General features: G+C 40.1%; 1 protein-coding gene across 1 annotated transcript in view; it reads left to right on the plus strand.

The window, feature by feature from the left end:
• The window catches only part of ARID1B (AT-rich interaction domain 1B), a 339,938-nt gene that overhangs the window by 108,056 nt on the left and 205,608 nt on the right, over window positions 1-26,274 (plus strand). The window lies entirely within an intron of this gene.

Below are 26,274 nucleotides of genomic sequence, written 5' to 3' on the forward strand. Positions count from 1 at the left end.
TATTAACAGTGAATGTTAACCATTTTGGCCACATAGCTTAAACTCTAAGTTGGTCCCAAATGCTGTTACTGAGACACTTCATTGCTGAAAAGCTTTGATACATAACCAGAGAGCACTTCATATACTCAAAAACCCTGCTGTTTGGATATGGAGGGGAATGGGACGTATTATCATTTTGTATTTTATTTTGGTTTGGGGGTTTTTGGTGGTGTTTTTGTTTTATTGGTTTTGAGATTTTGGGGTGTTTTTTTTGTTTGTTTTTTGTTGTCGTTTTGTGGGGTTTGTTTGTTTTGGGTTCGTGCCCCCCCCCCCCCCCCCCCCCCCCCCCCCCCCCCCCCCCCCCCCCCCCCATTTAAAAATAACTGCAACCCTTCGTATGTGGTGACAAGGTGTTTTTTGGTAGTGTGAGCAAACTCCCCAAGATCTTACATCCAAGGAAAATGTCTTAGAAATTAGGAACGATCCATACATTCAAAGTATGACGAGCATGATAAATGCTTTAATATAACTCTGTTTGGGGTATGGATGGACTGACCATATGAACATGGTGTTTTTTCCCTGGAGCAGGAGAGTTCTGTATTCCGTTTTGGACTGCGTATGAAAACCCGTGATCACTATCCCTTGTTTAGTATTCCTAGTTATAGTGTCATTTTGGGATACTAAATATGGCTTCTTAAGCTTGTTTTCAAGATAATGCTGTTCTTCAGGGTAGCAGTCAGTAAGTCGTCTTTGTACAGTGAAGCTTGAAATGATAGTGGTGTTACGCTTTTAGTAACATTTGGTTACGTTTTGTTTCATGGTATTCTGGTATTTATACAATTTGCCCGTTATCTTTTTATTTCTTAAGGGCATTGTGTAAAATCACAGCAGCTACATAGCAAGCTTATACAAGTGTCTAAAAACAACAAAAGAGATGTAATACTAAATGGTGGTGTTCTCTGATGTGGCTTTGAAAAGAGTTTTCCTTTGATGGATTTGAAGAGGAGCTGGCCACTTTCTGAATGCTGGCTTGTGTCATCCTTTGGAGGAGTTTTTTCAGCAGGTTTGTGTCACAGTAAGTGCAGCTAAACAGCTCAATAGTTGTTCCGTTTCCTTCACACGTTGTATATAAAAGTCCTGGCATGAATGTTCCCATAAAGTTCAAAGCAGACAAATTTGTAATGTGGGTTGGTAACAAATGGCTACAAACAAAATATGGCTTTATTAGCTGCTTCTAATGGCCTGTCAGATTCTATACAATGCTTGCTTTCCTTCTAACTGCTCTGATATCTGGAGGGTTTGACCTGTGGGTCTCTGACCACGTGGAGTCACTGAGAGTCCCAACGAGAAGTTGCACAGAATAGTGCTACGAGCACTTTTGTTGGGGTCACAATTAGAAGGAAATATCAAGCTTTTGAGAAAACATGGGAGTTAGGTACTCTGTGAAGGAAAGGAAGTCATAAACAGAAACTGTTCCCTGTTAGTGGAGGAATAAAGGGGGAGAGGCCTGAATGAAATTGTCTGGAGAACAGCTACTACAGAATATATTTATCAAGACTTAAGGGATAATAGCAAAATACACATTTCTGCTATTGTGAGAAAGCTAGAGCAGACTTACAGGAAAAAGCTTCCAAATGATATATCTGCAAATTTGTTGTTGCAGTAAAGGAGCTTGTGTCAGCAGTAGGCTGTGTGTGTCTATGAAGACTAATCCTTTATTTTGTCTTTCATGAGTAGTTTTGTAAATGTTCACGTTGGATTGTGTTGATAGAATGAAGAGCAGAAAACATAAATGAATTTATTTTTTTTTTATTGGCATGAGTATGAAAGTCATTTCAGATAGGGATTGGTGGGTTTGCCTTTGTTTTGTTTTAGTAAGGTCCTTTTTTGCCCAGTGTCAGGTGTGCTTGTTTGAGGTGTGAGGTCAGATGGCCTACCCAAGGTTGCCATGCTTTTGAAACACGGGTTTCTGCTAATTTTTTCTTGTTGCAACCTACAGGTGAAGTTCTGTGGCTGCTTGAGCCTTTGTAAGCCAGGGTGGCTGCAGTCCTGCCGTGTGCCCCACAGCATGCCGGCTGTGCCGTCCCATCTCCTCCCCTGTCACTCCTGGGACTGGCCAGTGGATTTGACTTGAGGAATTGAACTAGCTGAGAAATAATCACTCTCTCTATTTCTGGGTTAGTTTTTGACTGAATCACTGTGTAATTGTGTGGGCATCAGTGGTACCTCAGAAGAGGAGATGGGAATCAGAAGCTGTGATGGGAAGGGGGACAGCGGGAACTGCAGCAGCTCTGATTTTAGCCACATCCTAAAAGACTGTATGATCTTGCTGGGAGGGTTTAAGACGCTGTCATCCTGTCAGCTGAGACATGGTGGCACAGCAGATCCCAGTGTTCACAGTCGGGCCCTGCAGCAGTCACGGAGCCCCAAACAGAAGACAGTTCCCTTCTTTTTGTAAGGTAAGTTTTCTGCCCATTTACATCCCTGAGCTGTTTCACGTAGTCAGTGAGCGCAAGCCCAGAAGCGTGAGCATGCACGGCTGGAGGCTGCAGGGAAGGTGGGCTTGTGGCGGCCCTCAGCTGCATCGGTGTAAACGGTAGGGAAATCGTGGCCTTAGTCTTATAACTTAACTGGGGTTCATCTTGTGTTTACTGGAGGTCATGCAGTGTTGAAGGGGGAAGGTTGTATCTGGAGTTGAGGGAATCGTTGCTTTACTATGTCACTCAGAATGCTGAGTTCATGGATTAATACTACGACATCACTTACTGGGTCTTTTTATGGAGGCAGAGCAATTTCTATGGAGAACAAAGTAGTAGCCAGCAATGGAGGTAGAATGCCGCTTGTGTCTTGTGCAATGCCATGACCTGAGAAGTTTGATTGTGGTTCTACAACGTGTAGAATATGAAGTAGCTTGGAAAGTCATCTTGAGCAACAGTGCTCCTTGAACAAAAGACTTTAATGGCTGAAGTCTTAATAGACCGGGAAAACAGTTTCCAGCATTATTTGAGAAACTGAGGTTGAGAGTTAGCAGGAGATACCTCTTCTTTTCTCAGAGGTTAAACTACTGGGACGAGGGACTCTGGTGACATTTATACAGAGCTTAGTCCAGTAAGCCCTAATCATGATCAGGGTTGTGGGCACTACCATAATGTAAATATTAATTACCACTGTAGCCCATCTGGTAAGGACAAATCAGTACTAAAGGAGAGGTAGTGCAGCAACCCTCTTTTTTTTGTAATCCCTGTTGGATTCTTTGCAGGTAAGCAAATTAGAAAGCTTTATCTAAATTTAAGTGATATTTTAAAAATCCAGAATATTGCTTCTGATTTGAGAAAGGAGGAGGGGAAAAAAAAGATCTGTAAATGGATTCTTGGTAATTCTTGGGAGGCAAATGCAGTTGCCAGTTGATAGGTGCATGTGTAGTACATGATAGCAATTCTGTCCTGTAGTTATTTGCTTCTATTCATGTCTCCATCTGAAAATAACTGTTTGGGAGTATGTTAAACCATGAACAAGAAGGAAATGTGAGTATGTAATACTTGTGAATTAAATTTTCCATTGTTTTTACATCAAGTAGGATAAGACTGGTGTGCCTCTTCCCCACTTTCCTTTCTTTTTTCTGCAATGTTGTAAAATAACTGAATGATCTTGTTTTCCTTTGTTTGGGTCAAGAAATTTTAGCTGAAAATTGTTACTCTGTGAAAGAAGATTATTGACTCAACAAGCCTTCAATTTTCAGTGAATAACACTCCCACCCTCTAGCTTCAGGAACATGTGGTGCATGCATTCTATTTTAAAGTACAGACTGTAATTTAAAACTGAGGCAGTTTGATGCCCCACTGAACTTTGTTTAAGCCTGGAATAAAAGGAAAAAAGCTTCAAGTTGCAAAGAAGTGACTAAGCTTTCTCAAAGGCTTTTCTTAGCCATTATGCAAAGAGTTGGAAAAAGTTGCTATTTTTTCCAAGTCATTTTAATTCTAGATCAAGTGCAGTTGCTAGTTTGGTTTTTTCTTCTTCTTGCCATTCCATGTAACAAACCTGTAGCTAGAACAAGTTTCATACAACACATGTATAGAGATATCAAGTATATGTATTCCAGTGTGTTTCTGAGGTGCAAAACATGCTCTGTTGTTGGTGCTGGTGCGCATACAGATTCTGTATGTGGCCTCCTGTTTGTGTCCTGGTGTTGGTCAGAATAGTGGGTCAAATCCAGCGTGAGCCACTGCAGTGCCACTGACATCAGGGGGGATGAACTTACACTTTGTGTGTCATTGAAAATCTTAGCCCACTCAGTATTCATACATGGTTTACATTTGACTTCAGTGAAGCCAGGATTTCATGTCGGTGATCAAACTGATTCATTGTCCGAGAGTCAACTTTGTACATTCAGTTTAAGTCCCATTTTTGGGGAAAAGCACAGTTAAAGTAGTGCAGAGCAGCCCTGGGCATACACTGTCCATGTAGGGTTATATGGAAACATTGAAACCAAAATTGTTGATTCTTGAATTAAAATCTGTAATGTTATTAATTTGTTTTGTGCTCTACAGGATTACTTGGTTTTGCTTGATAGATTGATCATATTTATTTAAAAAACAGTGTTAGGTTGTTATTGAAGTATAAAAACTAATTTCACTAAGTACTGTAAAAAAGATACTTGGCTATTCCATCACCTTTTCCGTTTTTAAAATACTTTACAATGTTTACAATATCCCTGTAATAACAAAATTACTCATTTAGGATCTAAGAAAATTTACAAATGCAAAAAGAAGTATTTAGTCTGACCTCTACGTGAAACTTACATGGGAAACCTGCAAAGGGATTATAGATCCCAGTAGCAGTTAAGGTTGCAAAAACTTGTAGTTAAATAGGCCAATGTTGTCCTAAGTGGAATATTAAAGTATTAGTAGCTTTTTTCCTGCGATGTTTTTTGAAGCCATGAGGAGTTGCGTCAGCGTACTTTATACCTCCAAATACCAGGACAGTATTGGTGTTGATTCAAGAATTAAAGAAACTAGATTCCACACACCCCCCGTCCGTCCTGTCCATCCCGTCCCGTCCCCAAGAGGCTGCCATAGCTGGGGCAACTGAACTGCGGTTGTGGTAGCCCCTGAACCACCAAAGCTTGCAGCTTGAAATGAGAGGCGAGCTGAAAGCCCCCAAGGTTACTTTAATATGCAAGACCATAAACTGTAGTAGCACGGGTGCCTCTGCATGCGTGGCTCAGGTGTACCTGCTGCAGGGGCAGCAACTGCACTAGCAGTCCTTTTAATCCACCTAAATTTCCAAGTCAATGCCTTTAGGTTCTGCATTTGGGAATCAAACTCTAAAATGGTAGGGGTTTTTTGGATTTGGGGATTAATTTTTATTTTTTGAACATTTTACACAATGTGTGTGCATATATATAGTATGTATAAAAGCATGCATGTCTTATCTGCTTGGTTATTTGTAAATTTTGAGTTGATAGCATAATATAAATTCCAAAGCTTAACACATTCAGTGGTGCCAGTGTCTTTGTTCGTGCCTGTGTGAACACTGGGATTATGACGCAGAAAGTAAGACAAAAGAGTATTACTCACTTGAATACCATTTCAGGAAGTACCTGAGACACTGTAAATGTTTTTTCTTTCTTTTATTTTTACCACAAGTATTCCTGTAAGATGGAATTTTTTTTTTTCCAGAATGACTCCTTTACTTGTGCTCACCAACCGTTGTAAAGTGTGACCTCAGCTTCATAACCTTGACTAAACACAGTAACTCATTCTGACCAGCAACATCTGAAGCCTAGCAGTAGATGCCTTTTCTTTTTCTTCTACCATCCATTCCTGTTTGCTGGGAATTTGTTGGCTGCTGGTGCTATTGTTGCAGCTTTCATGTGGAGAAGGAAAAAAAAACAACTTACCAGTCTTTGATGTGAAGCTCACTTCTGAGTGGTCCTGGTCAGCTTGCTGTTTCTGTGTAAGCAGATGTTTGTGCAGTCACGGTCAATAGTGTTAAGATTAGGCCAGGTTTCACAGTGCTTTGTCTGATTGTTTATGGTGTATCCATAATTGCTGGGGATTTTAGGTACCATCATAGTGCAAATGGGAAGTGTTTGTAATGTATTATTTGTTTTGTAGTACTACATTGGAATCCCGATAATGTCAGTCCTGTAGCGTGTGAGACTATTCACGTTTTGCTTTATTTTTTTGAAGTTTGAAACAGGTTTTTAAATTTATCTCAAATGTGTTTTCTTGAAACCTAATGTCTTGTAATGCTTAAGCCTCTGAAGCCTTCATTCCTTTGCTGGAGCCATACATCTTAGATTCACTATGAAGTCTTCCCTTGAAGACAGCAATTCATGGTGGCTTTTTATAGAATCTGTGCTATATTGTGCTGTATGTGAGAAGTGCTTCTGGAGTGTGGTACATGTAAATAGGCTTCCATTATCAATTTACCTTTAAAAAAAAAATTATATATACACGCACACACTAAATGAGGGAGGTTTCTGCATTTGTCTTTGGAAGGCACTATACTTTAACTCACTGCATCAGTTTTCCTTAATATCATGCAGATTATTCTGTGCCATTTCCCACACAATTCCAAACACAGTTCTGCTCCCACAGGACTTTATAAAAAGGTCCTGTTTGAATCAGGAATGTAATTTTGGGGGCTGAAGCATCATAGCCTGTTGAAATCAATATAGAAAAGCTGATAACATCAGGAAAAGGCTACTTTCAGTTCCCAGTGTTTAGGCTTTTGATCTCTTTCCTTCCATGCAGACAATTGCAGATGACCCTTCTCTCAACGTGTGAAATGAGACTTACTGTGTTAAATCAGAATTAGGACCTGAATTTTGAGGCACATTTGAATAATTGCATTAGTATAGGAAAATACACCATTCTGGATCATTTATTTCACATCATAGTTAAGTGGCATGAATTTATAACTGAGTGTGTGGTGGTGTTGGGTTTGTTTGGGTTTTTTTCCCCTTCAAGGTGGAAATTCACTTAATAGTTTATCTTCCACCATACTATTAAAGTTATCATTTTGGGAAGTAATATAAAGATAAGCATACATGAGAGTTTATATGTTTGCATGTAGTAATACATTACGCATTAGTAAGCTTTAGTAAGGTTTGCTGAATACACAGTAGTGGACCTAGTTAAGAGAACAAAGCTTGTTTCATGCCATAGCATAAGGCGTAGACTCACATGTACATTTATAGTATCATAGATGATGAATTGTGCCAATGCGTTTTGCACAAAAGGTAATGAAAGAGATCTAAAACATTACTATTTTTATTTCTTAAACTGCAAACTATACAATGGCCAGTGCTTGTTTTTGAAAAGTATGGAAATAAAGGAACTGGAAGTGATCTGAGATTTTTAGACTCACTTGTTAAAATAAGTTAGCCAGAGTATATAGGTAGATAAAATGGTGTATAGATTTAAGTACAGATATTGGCCCTAGTGAACTAATTCATTATGGCATGGGATAAAACTTAATGCAAACTGTTATCTTTCGGTTTTAGGCTTTTATAGTGAACTGAAAGCCTTACCAGTTTTTCGTATGATACTGCAGTGGAGATGGAAGAAAAACTCCAGATTATCTTTTTCCCTTATTTAATTTACAGACCATGTCAAGATTTTAATAATAGGGCTTAATGAAAGCTTCATAAAAACCTAATTTTTTCCATCCTGTTTATTGTATCATTAGATGCCTACATAGAAGTAGGAAAAAAGTAAATTTGTTCAGGGCAATTTTCAGCACAGTTCTTCAGGATTTATTGAAACAAGGCTGTAAAATTTTAGAATCTGTGTTTTTTTTTTTTTAATAAGTAACATCTCATAGTTGTGGCTTCATTTGGATTCTCTCATAGTCCATTTTCCTCCATCTTCATTCCTTTCCTTTGTTTTGCTTGTGCCTTTAAAGAAGACTTAGGAAGACTGTATATACACACCACTGGTGTTTTTAAATGACTGCTGATTCTTCCTGCATGGCTCGTTAGACATTTTGCCCCGTTGGAAATCACAGTAACAGCCTTTTTGTTCCTACTCTGAGGTATGACGAAGTACAGGAATTTTTTTGGCTCTGGAAGTCTTCGGCTGCTTCTGGCTAGAGGGTTATTCCAGAGCTTAGACCACAGCTCGGTGTGAGAGGGGCCATTTGGCCTACCTACAGAGTTGTCTTTCTCCTCTGCAAAGAAACAGAGGTCAGATATCAGATCCTATGAAATGCTGAGAAATTCACCCATGCACATACTTACAAACATCTTAGTTCTTTAATTTTTGCTGGTTAGAACCAGTGGTTTCTAGTGCCTGCTTTTTAATGCCTATATTCACAGTAGTACAGGTCAGATTGAAGTCAATCCTGTAAATCCTTTACCTTATTTTTGCCAGAAAAACAAACTTTCCCCTCCTGTATAATATATATCCTGTATATATATTTTGATCACTTGACCTCCCTTTCCATGGAGATGTGATCAGAGGGTTATAGTCAGCTAGCCACGCAGGCTAAGAACTATCTTTTGTCACTTACAGTGTGCAATGAAACTACAGACTTGAAGAGTAATTAAAGGACCTACAGACTGACACATTTTTTTTTTCCCCACCACCCACATCCATTAAAAATGTAACTTGGAAACAAAACATGTGATCAGCTATGCAAAGCGTTTTAAAAAAGTGTTATTTAAAAGAAAAACCAAACAACAAAACCCCCAACCACCTTCTTTAGTCTTTAACTTTTAAAATTATTACTTTTCCAGTGATCTGAGACATTCTGTATGCCCTTCTATGTATATTTGAACTTCCCACACTCTTGTGTGCTTAGTTTAGATGACACGGACTCAAGTTTTGTCAAAAGCTGAATTTTGTAGCCCACAGAACTCACACATTCATGATTAAACAAGTGCAGATCAGGCAGCTAATGCTCCTCCAAATTCAGTCTGGGGTTATTGGTTCAGGGTCACGCACAGGATCCAGCTCACGCTTGTGAGCATGTACCTAGCAGTCTTACCAGGGTAAGTGACAAAACCTAACAGCAAGTGCTGGCCCACGTTTTGCCTTGGACCAGGAGAACATGGTTCAGGGACCCAGTGTGGTGGCGTGTGCTGCTGCTCTCCCAGCAGCGCCCACAGCCCCGTCAGCTAAAGGGCTGACATGTAATCTTAGACTGAAGCATGTGCATGGGTGGTGTGTTCGTGTTTGCTGGCTAACTAGTATGCTTTGTACTGCTGTATTTGGGGTTTAGGTCTCTGAACGCTTCTGGGCTCTGTCAGGTGGGAGGATGCCTTTCTGGTAAGGATACAAAAGCTCATGGTACTTCATGACCTGGCGAGAGGGAAGCAAAGTGTCTCAGTTTCTGCAGAACAGGGTTAGGTTTCCTTTAGACTAGGTAATAACCAAGTTATGGATGTAATGCCATTTAGATTATATCTCTCTCTCTGTATATAGTAACATAATAAAATATACTTCAAGGTGTTGGGTTGTTCGAGGATCTGTCTTTTCTGCAGTTCCTCTGTCTCCTCTCCAAGGGGTTCGCAGGGTAAGCCAACTTTAGTAACCTGAAAGGGAGTATATTACTTTTATCTTGGTTTCGGCACACAGCTGTGATGCTGTGGGGAACATGGCACCTAGGAGAACAACTGTACTCCTTCCCGAAGACTCGGTGAAGCGGATTTAAAAACCGAAATGCATCTGAGCTTGAATTCGTGGCTTCCTGGGCAGCACACCGTACTATTGCTAGACTACAAGGCTCGCTCTATAGATTGATTTCTAAGTGGATATTTTTGTCACGCTTAATAAGAGCATATTGATGAGACAACAGTGTATGAGCTAAGTTAACGTCTGTTTTTTCTGCATGACTATTACTCTTTATTGCCAGTATCCACATAGTGGCAAAACTTGAAAGTGAGCTTTCTCCTTCCCTGTGAGGGTTTTCTCCACTGAACCAATCTTGCAAGTATCCCTGCTCTTTTCATGTAGGACGAAAAAGTGAAAACGACTTTTTCTGTTGTTGTTGTTGGAACGGCACTATAAAATTAAAAGCGTGTTGATTCAGCAAGCTCAGGTTCTCCCTCCTGGCTGGGCGAAGGGGCTCGGCCTCCTCGGCCGCCGGCTCCCTGCTCAGAGCGGCGCCTGGCAAAGAAGGCAGCGGTAGGAGCTCTACGAGGTGGTTGAGCGAGGCCCCGGGAGCGATCATCCTGCTCCGCAGCCCCGCGGACTTGACAGAGGGGAAGGGCGGTGGGCGCCGTTCCCGCTGTTGCCGGGCACGAAGCGCAGGCGAGCGGGCAGGGCCCCGCGCTCTGCGCCTTCCCTCAGGCCGGGGGGCGGAGGGGGGGGGGCTCCCCCGGGGCCGGGCGGGCGGCGGTTCAGGCCGCCTCGAAATCGTCCTGGGCATTTTTATAATTGATCATCAGCTGACACCGCCCGGGCAGAAAGCTCTCACCGCTGCCTCTGGCTGCTGGAAGTCTGAAATTACATCTTTGTCTTTGAAGTCGGGAGCACTGTTAGCGTCGCCATGGCGACGGGGCGGGTAATGGCCTCCGCCGAGCGGAGGCTGGTATTTAGCGCTGAGCGCGGCCCTGCACAAGGCCTCGCTCTCCAGAGCGGTTACTGAACTGTCCCCTGTTAGAAAATGTTTAAAAACTGCGTTTTTACATGGCATTACCAGATTAATAGTCATGGTTTATTTCGTTTTAACTGCAAGGATAAAAGCATTATTCCATTAAATGGGTAGCTTTTTTTCCCCCTCCTTTGGTTTATGCATTATTAACACAAGCTTTCCTGTTTTGCTTGTAACATTTTATAGGCTCTTTCAAACATGTAATCAGATTTGCTCTGTTGCTCTTTTATTTTTCAGGACTTAACCCTTTATCTCCTTGATCCTGTCTTCAGAAACTGGGAGACAAGCCTCTAGCAGTTCTAATTGCTCCCGTTTAACATGTTTAAAAACAGAAAAAAGCTTTCTGTTTCTTTTTTTTAACTATTTTTTGAAGAATTCTGCTTTTTTGAAGCATTCTACAAAGTGATGCAGATGGGTCTGTTCTTGTCATTTAACTGAAGCAGATGCTGAAGTCAGCACACATGAGCCTTGATAGGGTTGTGAAGGGTTTGAGTTGAATTATTTTGGTCTTGTGTTTTAATTTGTGTGCCCATCTTGTCTTCTGCCCTTACTGTTGTCACCTCACTCTCTGTACATGTAGTGTTTTGTTGGCAGCCTTCAAAAGAGACGCACCTCATGGTTGAAGGACTGGGGACCAAAAAATCCAGAATGATCCTGGGGACACGGTACTTACCCCCACCGCATTCCTTGTTAACTTGGAGACGGTGAAATACATCTAGACAAGTAGAAGTATTATAAACACAAGCTGCAGGCTTTGTTTCACTTTTCCAGTGCTCTAAAATATAGCTTTCATTTTAGTCTCTAGTAGGAGGCATATATTCAAGTGCTGTGGATACAGGGATTCAGTCGTCCCTGCTGACACAAATGGTCTCTCTGTTAAAAACTTGGAGGCTAACAAGCAAACCTGGAATTCATAATTCCCCCCAACCTCCCCCCCCCTTTTTTTTAACTGTGAATTTGTTGTTAAGGGGTGCTTACTGGCACCTTGCTTTGTCCATCTGCATCTATCACAGATCCTGCTCTCCTAAACACTTCCAAGGACGTCTCAGGAAAAGGCAAATGTTCCTCAATTTTTGTCTTTTTTTTTTTTTAGTTGATGTTGTGTAACGATGTTGTCGTAAATGGTACCTCTTGTGGGATGGACTTTCAGCTTCTGGACAGTGAACTGAAACTCTGAGATTTATTTCACCTATCCAGCCAGATGTAGACCGTGCTTAGGTCTCTGTGCAGGGAGGTTGTGGGTGCAGGGCTCCTCCTCTCCCCCCACACGTCCATCTTCAGCGCTCGATGTCTCAAAGCTCTGTGTTTGTTCCTGCATGCAACTTCTCACCCGTGTGACTCCAACAGACACCTCCGGTAAATAGTGCTGCTTCTAAAACCCAACTGAAATATATTTCCTACCTCAGGGAGGCCCTGGGGTAGATGAAAGATGGATAGTCAGCCCAACTCCCTGACCACCTGAGACCAGCACGAGGCTCACCTCTACTCTTGGCCAACAGCAGCTGTGGGCTGTGCTATGGCCCAGCCTCGAGTTAATGCGTTGTAGTGTTGGTGAATGTGGCAATAACATACTTTTTTTTTTTTAAGCTTTTCTTTTATATATATGGTTTTTAAAATTCTGTTTAAATATTAAAAAAAAAAAAAGTAGTGCTGACAAATCTGCTCCAAGTGTGGATACAGTATTGTACAACTGCATATATTAAATAGGCTGGAGTAGAGGTTTACTCTCATCTCCTGGTTTTGTGGGTATGAATTTCATCCTTTGAGTTGCATTCCCCTTAAATCTGCAAATTCTGGGAAAATTAGACAAAACAGTTTACATTCCATTAATAAGAAATTACTAATTGCTTATAAAACAGGCGTATCTTTATCTACACAGGGCTTTTCAAAGTTGCTGGTTAATCTTTTTTTCTTTTTTAATCACTAAATAAACATGTCTCAGCAGTCGCTGCATGTGAAACCAAAACCTGGACGTGGACAAAAAGCAAACATACTGCACTAATTTTCATTAGCATATCCTATCTCCTAGAACATTTATTTTTTCATCTCCTTGTAAATTGATTTTTCACGTGCTTGTGACTGATATTTGAACTGTGTGTTTGTAGTAACTGACTTATGTAAAAGCCAGGTCTTGGATCTCCCAACATGAATATATTATGGAGGTGACCTAGTGGGTCCATAGTTAAGGTTGCACAGAGTTTTCACTTAAAACGATGTTTAAATCCCTTAATTAAACATTAAAACTCGCACGAATTCTCAAACATGGACTGTTTCAATAAAGAGGATAAACTTTAATTATTTAGGTACTCAGTGTTCTTCTTAGTGCTGTATTTGCAGAATTCAGAACAACTTAAAATCATTCCTTCCTCAGGTTTTTCTGGAGTTCCTGGTATTTTTACTTTTTCTGTTCTTTTTTAAATCTTTTGGCTAAGCCTTTCATTGCTGTAAGTTGTCATATCTCTGGCTTCATAAAACTATGACAATTTACATAAAATAATTTAACTAAAACCGTTCAGCTTTAATTATAATAATGCATGTTACAGAAGAACATATAGAAGACATAGATGAGAAAGCTCTGCATATCGTATTAGTTTTTGCCATGGGAGTCAAACAGTATATTGGTTATTTGTAGCTGATACCAGTCTTTGACACCAATGATTTGGAATGAGAAGAAGAGACTAGAGAGCCTATTTAAAAGAGAAATACCACATGGAAGCAAAATCCAGACTCACACTTAAACACCAGTAACATCTCTTCTGTACAGGTGGTTGTTTCCGAATAAGTCAATGAACAACAGCTACAGTAGTCCCAAATGGGTGTAAACTTCCCTCTACTTTTCCCCATCTCCTTATTCTTTGAGGCCCCAGTTCAAACTTTGTTGAAATCAAAGTTCAAACTTTGTTTTCACTGATTTCAGTGATCTTTGGATTAGGCCGATTAATGCTTGTGTTCATTCTACCCAGTTGTCACCCTGTTCCTCCGTATTAACATCTGTTTTGAGGCTTTTTCTTTGGACAGGGTCTGTAAACCTGTTGTATACAGCTGTGTATGCTGTACCTGTAGTGACTGGCAAATACAACTGTCCTTGGTAACATTTGCAGCCTTCTGCTGAGCTGTAATCACATTCTTCAGCACAGGTGGAAGCCTTGCTGAAAACAATATATTTGCAAACCATACATAAATGAAGAAAAATTCCTTTAGAAACCGGTGTTACATGTGTAAGTAGTATCTGTTTTCAGACCCCTTAGCCTCCAGCTATTCCTCTAACTAGTTAGAAGTAGAGACAAAATGGAGAAAAAACCCCCTCTACTCCTCATTAGCTGATGGTCTATGGACAGTTTTTTGTTTAAGTCTTTTAGGTCAAGATCTGTGTTTTCCCATCGTTTTCAGCTGACTGCCACTGTGGTCACGTATGCTTATTAGTTCAGGTCTCCTGTCCATTGAAACACCGCAGCTAGTACTTTTTAATTATTTTTGAAAAAATTCTTGTCCTGTTAGCAGCAGCAGCTAGGGTCTACAAAAATACTTACGTGAGAAAACATTGTTTCAGAGTATGCTAGTTCTTGAATTTTGAAAAACACAAGCACTATATCCTGAGATTGCATACCAATACCATAACAATTCAGAATTACATATTAATTTGAAGAAATGCTTATTGCTTTAGGCACTGAACGAAGAGCGAAATTCACAGGAACTTCTTGTTGTCTCCAACGTATGAGTAGGTTCTCAAGTTCTTCCAGAGTAGGGATTGGTATGTTGGAAGCGAAAAGGCTTGTTGCACTTGCACACTGCAAGGTTCATGTGGAAAGGCATGTGAACAGGAGCTACTGGGCCTGAAATGTTCCTTTGTTGGTGATGTTCTTGCATTTTACTGACTCTACTGTGCGTGTACTTGAGCAGTCTGAAACAAAGCATAGCGGGGAGGAATACATGAGAGTAGCTAGTAGTGAAATAATGTGGAGAGTCTTAATTTGTATGGGTTGGAATCTTTGGCAATAGTACCGTATTAGTGGTATTTTTATAATTTTTTGAGGCTTGCTAGCCTGTGCAAATTCTCTTCATTCTTTTTTTGGGGGGAGGGAAACATTAAAAAAACAGATCCAAGCACAGTATATACATTGTGACAGCAAGGGGTTAAAGAGATGTAATTATGCATTCTTCAGTAAGTGTTCTGCAGTCAGCCATACAGCAAGGATTTTATAGAAGCTTAAAAAAAAAAACAAAAAATGACAGAGGGACAATATGGAGAGAAGGTCAGATCCAAGGATTCTCCTAGGGTTTTCTCGTGTTTGCTTTTCCTTTGTGACTTAGTATACTCTCTTCTGGTAGAAACAGAAGAAAGCATTATGGCCTGTTGGTTCCTCCTACTGATAATGTACACTTAATCCCTTTGCTTTATGGTAGTGGTAGAGGTGAATTTATGGATTTAGTTTTTGAAGGAGTTCTGAGCCATCCCAGTGCTTGCCATGGTCCTTATATATTCCCCAGCTCTTAGTTATTGCAAGGAGTGCATTGCAGCCCTGTGAACACGGAGCATTTCAACAAATGCTATTTCTCAGCTGTGGTTTACCCATTCTGTTTGAGAGGATTTGAATTTCCAGCAAATCCATCTACTGGAAATAGTTTGTTTTGCACATTTTTTGGGTGATTTGGATGGATGAATGGAAGTTCTTGCACAGTCAGTATTTCAGGCTGACCTGAATGGTAAAGGTAAGCTTTCATCACTGCTGACTAAGCCTTTGAGGGACCAAGGGGAAAAAGTAGGGGTGGTTTTCCCCCCCTCCCCGATCATCGTGTTGTTCTTCACAGGTGGAACAGGAGGTTGTGGAGTGTTTTGGAACAGTTGTAGTAACAAAGCAGAACACATAAAATTGGGCAGGATATTTGGGATGTGGGCTACCCCCTTACTTCTACCCTGCGAGTTAGCCTGAGGTCTGACTTGCTGAGTCACTCAGTGCACCAGATCCTTCTTTCTTATGGAACTAATTTAATTTGCAGTTGAATCTCAACAGCAAAGCATTTCTGAGAGATACTTGTGTGTTTGGTAATACAGTAGTCCGAAAGAGGTGGGTTCCCCCCCCCCCTTTTTTTTTTCTTTCACATGATACAGTTTGCATTTTTTCCCTGAGTACTTTCCCTGTTTAATTATATGGAAAGAACTGCAGACAAGTAAATGAATGGGATTTCTCCCCTCATCCTTCCCTGAAAAAAGAAAAACCCAAACAACCTCCCCCAAAATAGCTCTTCTTTTGGGATAAAGATCCTTAGCCTTGCCATTGACCTTATGATGACAGGCTCTTGTGATCCCCCCAGAGAGGGGAGGGTGAGTTTGTCAGTTTACCTACTGGTGTGGAGTTCCTTGCAGTAAGAACCTTTGTGTTAAGTTAGTTAATTGCACGGGTGTTCTGAAATGCAGCATTAGGGAACAGTCCACCCCTAAGGACAACTGAAATTTTTCCTCCTACCCTTGTTAAACGCCGATTTAAAGCTATTGATTTCCTTCCCCTAGAAAAATAAAAGTTAACTCCCATCATGCTTCTTCTCTCTTTCTCTTAACTTTATTTTTTCCCCGCGTCTTTATCATTTTAACTCTGCAAAATTCTGAAAGGGTTGCTGCGAGGAGGAAGGATAGTCTGGTAAGTGCATTTCCTAAAGCTTTTGGCCTTTCAAGGTTTCTCTTACAGTAAGGTTGAACTGTGCCGACAACTTGGATGGAGACAACGGGAGTAGTGTGCAATACTTTCTGCTTCCGATAGCTCTTTGTTGATCTAAGAGAGAGCATTTAGAGAGTGGTAGGTCATTTATGTGATTATGAAGAGCACTTGGTTCTCTCTTATTCAAGATGGAAAAATAATAGTTTTTGAATAAGAGGTCGCTGTCAAGATGACATTGAATGTGACTCCTTTCCCCTCTTCATTCCCTCCCCCACTAGAAGAAAAGTGGCACTGGAACTACTCAGGATAGGGCTGGATTTTTCCAACTGCATGTGGCTTTCTCTTTTCTTCTGTTCTTTGTTCATTTTATTCCTCACCATTTCCTCTGTGTGTAATGTTTATACTTCTTGATGGTGTCTGGATATTTATGGTAACTAGAAACTTAAAAATAAATGTAATGCATGTAAGGCTCTATGTGTTGTTTTAAGTCTTGTTTTTCCACTTTGCAGAATTAAGCTGCGAATGTGTGATGTGGTATCTGCTTGGGTGACAGATGTCCATTCCTGAATGATGCTGTGTTCCCTTTGTGCTTTATTTATGGAGTGATTTGCTTCTAAAATAATCTCTTAATCTTTTCCAAACAACATTTCTGTATGTGCTCTTTTTACATATGCCATCATTTAGGGTAACGGACTAAAAACTGAAATTACTCCTAAAAGCTTTGTTTCTAAAGCTAATAATAGTGATATAACACTGTCATTTTTGGTTTGATGTGTCCTTTCAGAACTAGGTTAAGTGTGTAGTTTGGTTTTGCTCTGGTGGTTTTTTTGTGTGTTTGTTTCCTGTAGCACTGCCATAATGAAATTGTATTTTAATTTCATTCACTTATCAAATGAAAAGACAACACTAATTTGTCCTTTTTTATGTTAGGTTTGCTTTTATACCTCAGAAAGAGCTGTATCCTCAAATTAGGATGCGATTGCTTGGAGTACAGAGCATAATAACATGTTTTATGAAAACAATCAACAGTTACTCTAGGGTTAATTTACTTAAACCAGTGTTGGACATCAGTAAACACTCTAGTTCATCACAAATTTCCTTTTAGTAAACTTTACCAAACGTGGTTTCAGCTTGGGGAAGGTCTGAGTGGAATATGTATAATTCCGTACAGCGGGGAAGACCTTTTTAGATTCTCTTATTTGCAGTCTAAAATTAAGTCTATATAAAGTGTGAGATTTTCAGGTGTTTGCCTGTTGACACATTGAAAAGAACTCAGCTGGAATTTTGAAATTCTGATTTTTGGAAAACCAAAACTGTTTTGGAGCTGGTTTAGGGAAAGACAACACTGGAATATTTTGTTTGTTTTCTTTCTGAACTCTTTTTTTACCTTTTTTTTTTAATGTGGATATTAGCAATGAACAGTAATTTGAATTTCTGATTAAGACACCTTAATGTTAAATAGGAAGTGCTGAAAACTTCCATGATTTATTAGTCAACCATCCGAAAATCACAGAAAATTGTGTGCAAGCCTGAAAAAGCATAGTGATGCCATTGATCTTTGATTACCAGAGTGTGGAAACTTCTGAAAGTTGGACTTGACTTCTCAGAAAAAGTAATCTCGCTTAACTTTAGTCTCGGATTTAGAATTTTTTGGACAGTAGTATTCCATGGTTTTTTTGTTACATATGAAAGCTCAGGATCAGTCCCGAGTACAGATGATGAGTATTGAGCCATCACCACTGAACAAAAGCTGTAGGTCTGGCTCTATCAACTGAACTCTTCCCGAGGGCACTTGCTGTGCTGCAGCCCCTGAAGTCCGCAGTTCTGGAAATCTGCTCGATTCCTCTTAGGACCTTACTTTACAGAAACTTGGCCTTGCTCCTTCAGTGGCCGCTCAAACTGTTTGATGCTGGAGTGGGACTGTATTAACGTTTCAGTTCGTATCAGGAGCCGGCTTTTGAAGCAGCTCTCCCGGTTGAGCCCTGTTACCGTACTTTGATTCACGTTACCCAGCAGGCAAGGAGCAAGCTGGATTCCTTTTGGATGAAACAAAACTGAAAAATGTGCCCCAGGAGCCTGCCTAATGCACTCCAGCTGCTAGCGGGTGCTTGGTCCCCGGGCTAGCCTGAAGGACAGCCCTCCAACAGGGGTATGGCGTGGGTGTCGGGTACTCAGCACCAAGGTCCTGCCCACGCCGGCTCCTGCGGAGCCACACCGCTGGCTCTGGCAGGCGTAGCCTTCCCCTTCAGTGTGAGATGCTGCTGGGCCACATCTGGATGTTTTACATAAGGTCTGGATCCAAAGTCCTTTGAAGTCATTGAATGGCTTCCATTGACTTTAATAGGCTTTGTGGCAGGCCCTAATGATTTGGTTGTGATCTGAAAAGGGATGTTCAGAGGTTTTTCTGTAATGAGAAAATGTTACCTTTTAAAGAACTAAGTTCAAATAGTCTGATCAGTTCTCAAGTGGAAGTGAGCTTCTTGCTGTCTCCTGGAATCCTTTTGTCCCTGTCAAAAAAAAAAAAAGTCAGAAAATTAGTACTCGTTGCTCAAGTAAGGTCCAAGGTTGAAATTAGCAGAGGAGTTTTGGGTCATGGATTGAACTGCGCTGACAAGCAGTGGAGAGATTTGCACAGTGCAGCTGTCTGCTCCTCTCAAAATTGCGCGGTAAGCCCCTTCTTCTCACCAACAGTTGCTTTGCTCACAGTTTTGAAGTAAAAAGGCAGGAGAGAGGAAGGAAGAACTTAACTTAATGTTCATTCGTACTAATATTGTTCTGAGATGAGTGATGCCATAGGTCTAAAACCAGCGCTAATTAAAAAATTTCAAGTTTGTTTTTAAAGATGAGGATGGAATAAGAGGCATTTCACTGTCCTACTAATTGAGTAACAAAACTACCAATTCTTTCAATTTCCCTGTATCTTACATGTTCCCCTCGAAATTTTCTCTCTTCCAGAAAAGTTTCTCAAATTATTTTTTTGTGTGCAATTACATTTTTTTGTCACATAAGGTGGTGTTTGATCAGCATCCAGAAAAGCTTTCCTTTTCCTGCTTCCTCTGAATCCTTTCATGTGAGGTAGGCAATCAACTTACTGCTTTAACAAATTAATGTGGACAGCTTGGATCTGTTGAACTTCTGCTTCTTTATTTACTGTATTATTTTGTTTACTTAGTCTTCATCTTCCCTAAATTACAAAAATCTGTACTCTTTTTTTTCTTTCCAAAACAGGTGTATACTATAATAATGATGTTTAAACAATCTAGGAACAAAGTGTAGCTCCATTTCATCGTTGGATGCGGGGATCTAGTAGAATGTGCATTTACAATTATATGTAATTGTGTGTGTCTTCCTGTAATGGTTTGTCTTAATATTTTTATTTGTACACGTGCATGGAAGAGTTCCTCTGAATTTGCACTGGGACTGATTTATCACAGTTATCCTTGTTTTACATCTGTGTAATTACTTTGAAATCATTGAACTTCTGCCGATACAAAATTGCAGTAGTGGTGAATTAAGGTCACGCTTTTGATGGTGCTTTTTATTCCGGTTGAAATACTCTTGCCGATCCAGGTGAGGATGAAATGTACTAAGCTGCGAGATGTTTCACTGATTGGGTTCATGCTGCTTATCTGTCAGCACTTCCGTTCTTAGGAGCTCTATTTAATGCAGTTATTTCTGTGTGCCTTGCAAATGCAAAGGAGTGGGAGAAAAGTTAAAATCAAAATTCCTCGGTTTTCTAGTATTTACATGCCAGCTGTAGCCGAACAAAGTGGTCCTGAGGGTCTCGCACTGTATTTTTGGTAAAGGCATTATTCTGTTCTTCATGTTTGAGTGCATTAGCTTTAATAAAAGAAAAAAACCAGACTTTCTTTAGACTCTTCTCATTTTTCCCATCTGCTTTGAAGCAATGAATTAGCTTGTTAAAAGGAAAGCATAGGCTAATGTTACCAGAAGGTGGTTTGTGGTATCAGAAGGTGGAGGGTGCTGGTGGCACTCGGAATAAATAAATAAAATGCATGGACAGGACACGCCTGTGGTTGTGTCTCCATCAGCCGTTCACAATCCCCGTGTTCCTCTCATCTCTGAAATCCAGACCTTGGAAGTGATGGAAGGAGACCAGCTGATAGTCCTCAAATAAGCCAGCCCCATGTACTGCCCTTTTGTTTCATTTTCAAAAACTCCTCTATCGCAGGGAAGCAGTCACAGAGCCTGCATGCTGTCATGCAGATTTGGAGGATGTTGTTTGATGCCGGGGCCTGGTGTTGCCATGGTCTCGGCTGCGTGGCTTGTTCACTCATCCCGGGACCTCTGGCTTCCCTGGCTGGGAGTCATCAGGGCGCTCCCGGCCTGACACCGGGAGCCTGTGTGGCTGGAAGGGGTGCCATGCCACGGCTGGAAGGGGTGCCATGCCACCGCTGAATCAGCTTTTCCCCCCCTTCCCTTCAAGATTAGGAAAGCAGGTGTTAAGTCTCATTTTGAGAATTTATTGTTATCTGTTGCTGACGCTTTAGAGACCACTCTGCTTACCCACCTAATAGCCAAATGCAAGCTAATAGTCTGTACAGGCCATTGAAGCCTAAAATCCTGCTAATTCCTTCCCCTAATGAATAATCCCTGATCTCTGTATGTGCCTTGACTACAGAAGGGCTAATTATGAAATTCATTGTAAGGAAAATTTCTAACTCGTGATTTCTGTGCCTGGGATTTGTAAATAAATAATGCGTCTGCATGTATACCATGTACAAAGTATAGCTTTCATATGTAAAGTTAAATATCCCTGAAGAAATTTAGTTAAAATAAACGGGATTGTAAAACATTTCTTTTGCTTGGTGGATTAATCGCTCATAGTTTAGGGAATAGGTTGCCTGTTCTGTATGAAAGGTCATTCGTTTTAACCCTTAGGAGAGACATCATATGTGGTGCTGGTGAGTAAATTTGTTAATAGGTTTGAAGAAAGAAGCTTCTTCCCGCTGCAGAGCGGGAGGTGGGATTCTGCACTGGGTCCTGGGGACCTCTGCGCTGGGGCCTGGAGAGCCTCCTGCTCTCCCCGGCAGGTAATTCGGAGACAGTGTTACCGTTCCATGCCTGGAAGTGTATGGGGATGGTAAATCTGGTTCTTTGGGTTTGAAGAATGCTTGCAAGAAACAAGTCTAGTGATCTTTTCATTTCAAATTTGAAAAAAAAAAAAAAAAAAAAAGAGGAAAATATCTAAGCAACCAAAGTATTGGGGTAGAGATGTTGCATAAATTATAATGAGCACCAGAGGACACAGGATGTGTTTGTTCCCAAGCTGCATGATTATTTCGTGTTGTGAAGGGTTAGCTTTTCAATTGCAAAGCTTAATCACTTTTCAAATGAATATTTCATAACAGTTATTTTTTCATCAAATATACAACGGCATGCTTATTTTGTGCCTCATGTGGTAGACATTAGTTTTCAGCAGCTTTAAATTCCTTTTATTTCCCCTCATCTCCTATTCTTGTTTTCAGCCATGGATGGGCAAGAAAATACTTGTGAATGTTTCCTGACGAGTGGCTAATCTTGTGGCTGAGAGCTATGAAGAAGCCAGAAGTTTTAGTAAAATTAGTCCCAAATTCTTAAAATACTCTAATTTATTTCATGATGAGTGCAGCTTATGTGACTGATTTAAAATATTTTAAACTTAATTTAAAATGAAAACACAACTGTTAGAGACCTCTGCCACTACTAGTAAACCCTGTTTAGTGATAAAGCACAGCTGTAGTACTCTCTTACTACTTTTTGTTCTTGGATGATTCAAGTTATCATAAAAATGCAAGTGATTGATTACCCCTAGTGCAGCTTCTTTTTGCTAGAAGAGTTGGGCGAGGGGGATCTATATAGTTGCATATATAGTTCCGTAGTGATCTAGAGAAGTATTTGAGAATTGCCCTGGCTTAGGGCAAATTTTGGATAGCAACAAGGTGGTGTGATTGCCCCGCTACATATCCTTCAGACCCTGAATTGGCAGAGTTTCTGTAGCACTGCTAAGGTGGCTCATGACTGCTTTCTGGATCTCTTGAGTGCTTTGGCAGATGGATGAAAATTAAACAAACTTGGAGGTTTTGAATTATACTAATGGGCCAAACTGGCTTGAAAACAGGAGAAATGCAAAGCTGACCTTAAGGCACCGTGACTTCGTTTTCTGTTCTTTTATTCAAGAATTCCTTTGGTACTCACCTGTCCAGTCTGTTCAAAATTAAAATGTATTTTTCTTTGAAGTATGCAATAAAAGAAATATTTATAAAATATCAGGTGGTGTTTTGACTAGACAGACTACTTATTTTTCTTGTCTAGTTATTTTGTTCTCATACTTTACAATGTATTCCATAGTACACTTTGAAGCCTAGAGAATATAGTATTTGTCTTTTTTCCTTCAAAACAAAAATAATAAATCTCTAAAACTCATTTAATCACATGTATAAGGCACAAGATAGTCTGGAATTGAGAGTAGTGCAATGCATTATGCCTGCGCCCACATATACTGAACCAGTGGTATGAATGTAAAAGCTGTACACAATTGATGCTCTTTCTGGAAGGAGTATTTTAGGGAATTTTCCAGCCATATACTGGTCTATATTGGACAGTAATGTTCAAAATTTAAGCACGCTCAAATCTTTCAAATCTTGGGCACGCTGTTTAATGTTAGTTATATCAAAGAGTTATCTGTTGTGTTTGTGCTCTTTTCCTTTCACATGTCACAATGCCATATTTGCCAGGATGGCCTACATGTTTGTGTGTTCTTTAATCAAATACAGGATCTATAAGCTCCTCGTGACACAGTTCCTCTTGCCTTGTGTTCCTAAGTACAAGTCACTTTCTTCTGTCTTTTGCCCATGTAGTTGAAGCTGACTGTGGGACCATTTAAAAAAGTAGTAATTTTTCGCAGTTAATACAGAAACCCAGAAATGATTGGATACTTCTGAACAGCATAAAGTCCGTGCTGTTAAACCTCATCATTATATGCCTGCTTAGAAATTTTTTTATTTCTCTCTCTGATTTACAGACTATTTTGTAGCAGCCACTTCCCTTGTCTTTCTATACATGTAGGAAAAACAGTATTTTTTATGCTAAATCTACCTGTGATCTATAATTTTCTTCCTGTATGTTATGCCCTCCAGTTCTTTGGTTAGGTTTTTTTTTTTCCAGTTATTTTTTAAATCTGTGATTGTCTATACACTTAAATGGTTTCTGAATGTGAAATACAGATACCTCTCAGATGCCTCGAACATAAATACTTTTCCAGTCAAGCACATAGATATGTGATAAAGGGTTAGGAATTACTAACTGTTTCAGCTTACGTGGTTGGTGGTCATAAGCTGCAAGTCCATAATACACCATTAGTGTACACTGTCATATGGAGAATTCAGGTTTCTTCAGAATGTCAGGTTCTTTAGTGCATAAAACGATCTGCAGAAATAGTTGCCTTGCTGTTCAGAATTAGGTAGTGTTGGGTTGCTGCTGTTAGTACTCTGACAATATAAACAAAATAGAGTTAATCTATATGACCTAAGAGGGAGGGAGCTGACCTCACAAACATCAGTGAATTTCTTCTCACAACAGTCCTGGGAGGTAGGAAGTTGTATTATTACTATCCCTGCTGAGTATCTATGGCACAGAGAGATTAATTGATTTGCCCAAGGTCATGGAGGAAGTGAGAGGCAGAGATGGAATTGCATCCAGATATTCTGCATCCCGGTCAGATGCCTTAATCACAGGACCATAACCCCTTAATATTTGTGATTTTGTTTTGCTTAACTAGGTGCTCTTGGTGTGGTGTCTTAAAAGCCTTATTTTGCCTTTTTACAGTCCTTACCCAGTGTGCCTTTTGTCCTGAATAGAAACTTAGTGAATAGAAACTTAGTGAAAAGGATTTTTAGGGACTTCAGGTTTAAGCGCCATCTGTTCTTTCATATATATTAATTCTAAAATTATAGATAGTTGAGCTTTGTTTCATCGAGTAAATCAGAATGCTGAAAATGCAATATAAGCAAAATATGTTGGGTTTTTTTTTTAAATGAATATATTTCCCCCCAATGTTTTTGTGGGAGAGAATTCATCACAATAAATGATTAAACTGTCAAAAGAATATTAGCTGTTAGTGGTGTGTTGATTCATTATATGCCTTTGTGTGTTTGGAGTCATTGTGCTCCACAGCGAGCAGGAGATGGGGCTGTCCAAAGGGAGCACCGCAGTGACCATTAGCAGTTGATTAAAAGGGAAGGATGTGCAGTGAGGAACTGCTCATAAATTATGTCCTTCCAGCTGGAGTTTATCTGCATAAAAGGAGCTGCCAGCATCCTTATTTGTTCATTTGGCATCTGAAAACGTGCACATAGTCAAAAAGCATTAGGTAGTAGTCTGTAATAAGTGTCTGCACACACTTGCCTTGTACATGCTACAGGTACATGGACTACTTGTGGGGGACTTCATCCTGCTGTGAGCCCTGTGAGAGAAGGGGATGCGGAGCAGCTGGCGGGACTGGCCCAGGCGCTGGCCTGCCCCCGAGGTCTGACTGCTTGTAGGACCATACAGGAGGTTCCGTCTTTCCTGTCCAGACAGTGAATGATTTGGCTACAGGGAAATCTGCATTCAGTCTTCGCAGCTCATGGTCCAAGTGGGTTTTCAATCACTAGCCCAAGGCACGCACTTAATATATAGAGTGCCTTGATGTGGTGCCCTGCTTTGCCACAGACATGTTTGAACCTCAAAGACATCTCCTAGCTCTATAGATGTTAGAGAACAATAATGTCGAATGATTTTTTTTTTTTCCCCTCCTTCATTCAGTATTTATATTCGGTTTCCCTTTACACTAAAAAGAAAGTACTGAAAAGTTATGTGAAGTGAATTCAAGTCAAAGGTGTTTAACGTATGTGAAGGAAATGAAGCTTAGATTTCAAGCAGTGATCAATGAAGTGTAGTATTGTATGATCATTACCAAGCAATAAAGCAGGAAAGGAATTATCACAAGGATGTATATGCTATTCATCATACCCTTTTAATACCTCTTTTTCTTGCTTGCTTTCTTTTTATTGTCTCCTATGTTTTATATTCTTTGATCCTATATATGGGAACAAAGTTCCCTCCTCCTCTCTGACATTTTCACCTACTGTTATACAATGCCAGCTTAGAAGAGTACTTCAGGCGAAGAAAGTGTATATACTCTGTGCTTTAAAACTTCGAATAGAATTAAAATACCTTACGCTTCAGGTTTTGTAAATTTTGTGAGAAGTACTGCTATGTCGTGTTTATTCTAAGCACTGCCGGAAAGTCAGTGGCTTTGCTGAAAAACAATCGTATTGAAAACTGGAATAAAACATCAACATCGTATTTTTTGCCCTAGATTTGCTGTAAGTGAAAAATTTCATAGTATCAAAACATATTGTACCTTACTAGCTACAGGAGGACAACAGTGGGAGACATCAGGGTTTCTTAATTCTCTTTTCTTTGTGCCCTCATCAGTGACCAAGATTGCCAAATGTTTATCCCTGTATATCGTACAAAAGTAATTACCTACCTGTGAGTTGTTGTGTATGTAAAGAGGATTGAGAGGCTGAGATGAAAGAAGCAATGCTAAATGTCCTCTTATGGCCTCTCAGGCTAGCCTTCCCCAATTTTTGGCACGCTTTGCTCAGATCTGATGTTGGTGTTGTCCAGTGAAACTGGACATCAGTCCCTGAAGTGATACATTATGGCAATCCTTCTGTGGAGACAGCGTGGTTAATAATAATCATCAGTTTACGGCTTGCGGCATAATCTTAAGCAATGCAAACTGAAACGTAAATTATTGAAGTTTCTGTTTGACAGTGAGCAAATGCACAGGCCCGTTCTCAGAAGGAAGGGTGACTCAGCCATATTCTTGAATTGATGTATCAGGCTTCAGTGACATCCTAAGATTTGACGACGGGTCTATTAAGGAGAAAAAATAGTAATTTATAATTTCTGGGATAAATTAGTACTTACTATTATACCCTAGAAGCTTTTTTTTTTTTGTGGTAAATAGCATTTAAAAGATATTTAC

Source organism: Gymnogyps californianus, chromosome 3, assembly GCF_018139145.2.
Source record: "Gymnogyps californianus isolate 813 chromosome 3, ASM1813914v2, whole genome shotgun sequence".
In the NCBI taxonomy this organism is placed as follows: Eukaryota; Metazoa; Chordata; class Aves; order Accipitriformes; family Cathartidae; genus Gymnogyps; species Gymnogyps californianus.